This window comes from Schistocerca americana, chromosome 4, assembly GCF_021461395.2.
Source record: "Schistocerca americana isolate TAMUIC-IGC-003095 chromosome 4, iqSchAmer2.1, whole genome shotgun sequence".
Classification (NCBI taxonomy): domain Eukaryota; kingdom Metazoa; phylum Arthropoda; class Insecta; order Orthoptera; family Acrididae; genus Schistocerca; species Schistocerca americana.
The window spans coordinates 762,502,971-762,509,915 of record NC_060122.1 but is presented as its reverse complement, the minus strand read 5'-3'; positions in this window follow the sequence as shown (position 1 = coordinate 762,509,915).

Below are 6,945 nucleotides of genomic sequence, written 5' to 3'. Positions count from 1 at the left end.
CTTGATTAACTTCTGGTGCCCACGCTCGGCCCGCGCCCGCTGTTCGCCCGCCGGGCAGTAAACTCACTTTGCCGGCCGGGCGGCTACTCCGAGAATCGCCTTATGCCTCCGGACGTGGGTTACTCGCCCGCCTGGATGGATCTGTACAGCGCGGCCGACTGACGGACGTAGGGTTGGAACGCGGGGCGCGCCCTAATAAATGGGACGATCAAAATGTCGCGGGGAACGTCAGCGTTGATGCCCGCTGGGTCGCATGGCCCCTAAACTGGAGTAATAAACAAAGGGAGACACGTTTAAATTAGCTGTCCCGGCCACAGAATATCTGTCTCGACATTTCCGCCCGCATTTGGACTCTGGGCCAGGTGTTCCACTCTGCTGCGTCTAACAAGTAAGCTACAAATCTCTAAAGCCGTCGCGTAACCGCATAAACGGAAACATGTAAAAAAAAGTGCACTGCTACCTACGCACGGTGAAGCTTAACAGGGCGGAGGCAGAAGGCGAACAAATGTGCTTACTGAGGAATACGTACGTCAAGTGCATTTTATCTGCTCGGCTTGTAAGCGGTCTGGCTTGTTTCTCTAAACATAGCTCTTTACAGCCAATTACTTTTGCTCATATCACATTTAAGCGTCTAGTTGTGTTCGAAGACAACGCACCGTTGTAGCGTAGGCATATCGTTGGCGTACACACGTGCAGTGTGCGCAGCGTCTATTAAAATTTTTGTTTTATCTCATCACGCGGTAAAATTTTCAACTAAAGTGTTCACCACTATTGCACGTATTCCGTGATGAAGGCAACTAACAATAGCGTCCGAAATTTTGGTGCAAAATTTTACAATATGGTTGATAACAGAACACAGAAAATTTCTAATGGGAACGTCCTCCAAATCAGTAAATTAGATAATTATCGAGGAATTAATTTTGGAACGTACACTAGTCAACGTGAACCACTACGTTTATAGACTTCCGCGGCCACTGTCAATGTGAACAAAATCATTTCGAGTCATTATGAAACGCAAAAATAGCTAAAATACCGATGATTTTGCAGCGGTCCTCTGGTAATGATATTCCGTATATACTGATTTATTTCGATTGTCAAGTGGTTACCGACGTCACATTCTTGGGTACCACTAGACAATTCGAAGATTGAAATGGATGGGTGACTGTACGGTAGTCAACCCCATACCGAAATAAGCGTGTATAGAGTAAGATCATCACTAGAATCTAGCAGTTAGCCGCCCTGAAGACGACCGCTGTGAAGATGGTCGAAACGTCGGTATTTTACTCATTTTTAGTGTTTGATAATGACACAAACTAACACCCAAAATGATTTTATGATAACTACTATTTGCAGATGATAAAGCCATAGGCCTAATTCAAGTCAGAGAAAATAACCTTCAGCTTGCCATACATTTAAATAATCGTGTACGTGCAAAATAAAATCTTAAAACTCAATTACATAAGGTAAATGTTTTGGTCTTTCAGGGTAAATATCCAAAACGGTCGAATATACTAATTAACAATAAAATAATTAAACAGATTGTGATGGTTCTATATCCTCCATACCAGAATATTTTTGATATTTTTGACATTGTTTCAAAGCTTATTGCTTAACGTCACTGCAGAATGTGTGTGTTGTATGGATGCAGCTACCGATCGTTTAGCCGTATTTAGCGTTTAAGAGTAACATTTGTCCGCTGACAATGCTTTCTGAATTGTGATTGTCGTCTCATGCGTGAACTTGTAGCACAGTAGTAGCGAACTGGAACTAATGAGTCGGCATTGGTCGTCCGTGGGCCCGTGGGAGCTAAACGCTCTCGCTTGAGACGTGTGCGTTCCTTGATACATTTGGGCTAACTATTCGCTCCGAGTTCTTACGTTTTTAAGCTCAGAAGCAGTGAGCCGATAGCTGAAGTCTGTTGTCATAGTTGTTTGGCCGCCCTCGTGTGAGACGTGCATATTCGAAAAATAATGATTTGAGTCCAGTCAACAGCATCGCGTTGTATGGTCTAAAAAGTTTCAGTGCGAAGCTATATATATTATATTGTGGCGTATGGGACGTTACGAAAACTGAGTGTAGTTGAGCTGATTTGAGGAATAATGTCAGCTAAACTCTCCAGAGTGCGATTCCTGAAATAATCGGCAAAAGAAAGATTCTAATTTGATATTTGGCGATGAAGAGGAATAATGTAACACATTTTTACTCCACATCATCGACCGTCACCTTTTAATGTGACATATTTATATATCTGCGCTGCTATATGAGTTACGATGGTTAAAAGTTGCATTAATTCCAAGCCATGTATGGGACGATAAACAGAATACGTAACTACTAAACCCAAAAACATACAGTAATTAAACATGAGAAAACTACGTCCATACCACTACTCTTGTGTGGAACTGAGAGATGGGTAAATAAAAAGAAAGATTACAGCAAAATACAAGCAACAGAGAAGAGATTCCTGAGAAGAGTGAAGAGTTACAAAAGGAGAGAATTAAGAAGTAATAAAAACGTTCGGAATTAGTTAAATATACATACTACATAAATTAGGAAATTACGAAAAATGTAGTTGGGAAGACGAAACAGGCAGATACCTGTATCTAAGACGACGACGACAACGACGATGGCTGACTGCGGTCGCGAAAGCCTACGAAGATACAGTGTGATCTGTTATGGTACGACCAAGCTTGTTGTAGGTCTCAAGTTTGTAACTGAGATTTGTGAATACAAAACGCGTTTCACTATACGTATAGAAGTTTTCCCTGTGTACCGCGTCGTAACTCGGAGTTTGATAGAAGTCCACTGTGAGAAGTGTGCTGCTAACGACGCTATTCGAATAAGCTCCAATGAACAACTACAAGGTTCATCTGGCCACTAGCTTTTTGCCGTCCCTTCCCAATTCTGCAGCTCTCCCTCGATAGTGTGAGAGTATCGCTTCGCGCAGAATGGATACAGAGGAGTGCTTGGTCACCCATATCTTCAAGGTTGTATTCCCAGCAAAACATTGAGGTGCAGGGAAGAAATGCTGAGTAGCTCAAAATCTGTAGTTGCCTGTGAATTGGTAAAGGAAGAAGGAAGATTAGGGTTCACCAGAGACGAAACACAAGTTCAGATTGGAGAACATCGGGCCAAACATCAGATTTAGATTAGCACACACGAAGAAAGCTTTCTTCTACATCTACATCTACATCCATACTCCGCAAGCCACCTGACGGTGTGTGGCGGAGGGTACCTTGAGTACCTCTATCGGTTCTCCCTTCTATTCCAGTCTCGTATTGTTCGTGGAAAGAAGGATTGTCGGTATGCCTCTGTGTGGGCTCTAATGTCTCTGATTTTATCCTCATGGTCTCTTCGCGAGATATACGTAGGAGGGAGCAATATACTGCTTGACTCTTCGGTGAAGGTATGTTCTCGAAACTTTGACAAAAGCCCGTACCAAGCTACTGAGCGTCTCTCCTGCAGAGTCTTCCACTGGAGTTTATCTATCATCTCCGTAACGCTTTCGCGATTACTAAATGATCCTGTAACGAAGCGCGCTGCTCTCCGTTGGATCTTCTCTATATCTTATATCAGCCCTATGTGGTACGGATCCCACACTGCTGAGCAGTATTCAAGCAGTGGGCGAACAAGCGTACTGTAACCTACTTCCTTTGTTTTCGGATTGCATTTCCGTAGGATTCTTCCAATGAATCTCAGTCTGGCATCTGCTTTACCGACGATCAACATTATAGGATCATTCCATTTTAAATCACTCCTAATGCGTACTCCCAGATAATTTATGGTATTAACTGCTTCCAGTTGCTGACCTGCTATTTTGTAGCTAAATGATAAAGGATCTATCTTTCTGTGTATTCGCAGCACATTACACTTGTCTACATTGAGATTCAATTGCCATTCCCTGCACCATGCGTCAATTCGCTGCAGATCCTCCTGCATTTCAGTACAATTTTCCATTGTTACAACCTCTCGATACACCACAGCATCATCTGCAAAAAGCCTCAGTGAACTTCCGATGTCATCCACAAGGTCATTTATGTATATTGTGAATAGCAACGGTCCCTTGACACTCCCCTGCGGCACACCTGAAATCACTCTTACTTCGAAAGACTTCTCTCCATTGAGAATGACATGCTGCGTCCTGTTACCTAGGAACTCCTCAATCCAATCACACAATTGGTCTGATAGTCCATATGCTCTTACTTTGTTCATTAAACGACTGTGGGGAACTGTATCGAACGCCTTGCGGAAGTCAAGAAACACGGCGTCTACCTGTGAACCCGTGTCTATGGCCCTCTGAGTCTCGTGGACGAATAGCGCGAGCTGGGTTTCACATGACCGTCTTTTTCGAAACCCATGCTGATTCCTACAGAGTAGATTTCTAGTCTCCAGAAAAGTCATTATACTCGAACACAATACGTGTTCCAAAATTCTACAACTGATCGACGTTAGAGATATAGGTCTATAGTTCTGCACATCTGCTCGACGTCCCTTCTTGAAAACGGGGATGACCTGTGCCTTTTTCCAATCATTTGGAACGCTACGCTCTTCTAGAGACCTACGGTACACCGCTGCAAGAAGGGGGGCAAGTTCCTTCGCGTACTCTGTGTAAAATTGAACTGGTATCCCATCAGGTCCAGAGGCCTTTCCTCTTTTGAGCGATTTTAATTGTTTCTCTATCCCTCTGTCGTCTTCAGTACAGGAGCTCTACCGGTAACAGATACTGATTTTGAGATGAGAAGGAAGTTCCTGAAAGCGTGCGTCTGGAGCTGTACATGTAACGTGAACCATCAGAAAACTAAAGACGACGAAACGTAAACATTTTGAACTGTGATACTATCCAAAATTAAAATTAAAAAGTACGAAATGAATACAGGACAGGATAGTGAGATACGTGATTCAGTATCTGGGAATAGCTTCGTTTGGTCAGAAAGGAGAAGAAGAAGGGCAGAACGGTAGGGGCGAACAAAAACTACAACAAGCAAAACGCAGTATAGACGATGTTTGATGTAGTAATTACATAAAGATGAAAAACTTGGTTCAAGATGGGAAAAGATGGAAGACTATATCTAACCAATCGAAAGAGTTGAAGAAAGTGTTAAGCCTAGGAGAGGGGCCTTTTCCAAGGGAGCCATCGCAACATTCGCCGTAAGCGACGTAGGAAAGTCACGAAAAGCCTATATTTGAATGGCCTGATGAGGAGTCGAAGCCCATTCCTCCCTCATCCGAGTTCAGCGCCACCTCGCCGGCTTGTGGAATGGTGACCACCCTACTTCAGGCAAACAATACCTACATGAGTTTTTGCCATATCACAAGATCGCTAATACACCTTCAAGAACAGCTGTTAACCGTAATAACGAACGACTGTTTCTCGTCCTGCCGTTCAGGAAACTGCATGTGCAGATATGTTGCAAGAGATTCAGCAAAAAAGTAGGGCTTGCAGAAAGATTTCTTCACCACTGACATCTCGACCTCGTGGTCGCAGGAATGCAAGTACTGTTCGTCACGCAACATTAAAATGCTTTGCAGCCTCCGTCTTTCACCGCAAGGCATGTGTCAGCAAGAGGCATTACGCGTTGGCGCCAACATGTTTCTATGTGTTGTTGAAATAAGGCGCAGCGTTGACAGTGGCGTGGACCGTGATGCAACCCAAGTGCTGTCCGTTTTCTAACGAAATAATCTCTGAAGCAGATGTACGGAGAAAAACTGACCTTGCTACTGGAATAAACTACTCTAGAATTGGTAGCATTTGCACGCTGTAGGCAGTTTTCTTTAAATTAGAACCACACGCTCAAAAGTCCTCCAGAGCGTCTGAGAAGATCTTTAATATGTGATCTCAAATCAATATGCACAATATACACAACCTGTCAATTTTGGACAATCATTTTACATAGGCCTACTTGTTTTCTGCTGTGCTGTATTGCTGTTTATGACGATAAACCTTGTTTTTTACGGAACTGAATGAACTGTTTTTTTCCATGTTCAGTGAGGGATCGTAAACCGAGAAAGACTAAATAAAACTTCACTGCTCCACACGTTGGTGCTTTTTTGTCAGGTTTGATTAGAACACTTGTCGTTCGCAAAGAGCACTATTTTCGCTTTGTCTGTGTAAGACAGAAAGTCGTTTCTGTATAGCGACAACAGGAGTGGTCCCAGAAATTAAATATGTGGAACGCCAGTAGCAATCGTGCCCACTCAGAAGAAGAATCAGAATGTTAGAACTGTCCAGTATCCAGGGGCGGGGTGCGAAGGCAGTGAAACACACCACTCACCGCTAATGATTGAGGCGGATCACCATAAATCTTACGCTCTTAGATGCTATGTTGCACTCATTTATCAGCTCTTCGTTTCCTGCCTTCCACACACTTTAATCACGTTTCCCGCTATGCACTGAAACTATGGGCGCCTATCTAGCACTCCAATTTCTATTCTGATTGCTTTTGGATCTTCTTGTCAAAAAAATGGTTCAAATGGCTCTGAGCACTATAGGACTTAACATCTAAGGTCATCAGTCCCCTAGAACTTAGAACTACTTAAACCTAACTAACCTAAGGAGATCACACACATCCATGCCCGAGGCAGGATTCGATCCTGCGACCGTAGGGGTCGCGCGGTTCCAGACTGTAGCGCCTAGAACCGCTCGGCCACTGCGGCCGGCGATCTTCTTGTCAGCTGCTGCTTAAGACGCGGTTTAGTTCTTAGAGTTGTCCAGCGAACAATGCATTGTTGTGCAACAATGTTCGCGCTTTCGCAACCCACATTATATGTAAGAATTGCAGAAATCACACCAGACTGGAAGAAGGGCAGTAGAAGTGATCCACAAAACATTTAATGGGACTGTCATTTGTCTATTGCAGAATCCCAGGAATATTCTGAGCTTGAACATGATAAGGTATCGAAAGGAACAGCTCTGAGCCAACCGACATGTATTCCAAGAACATCGGTCAC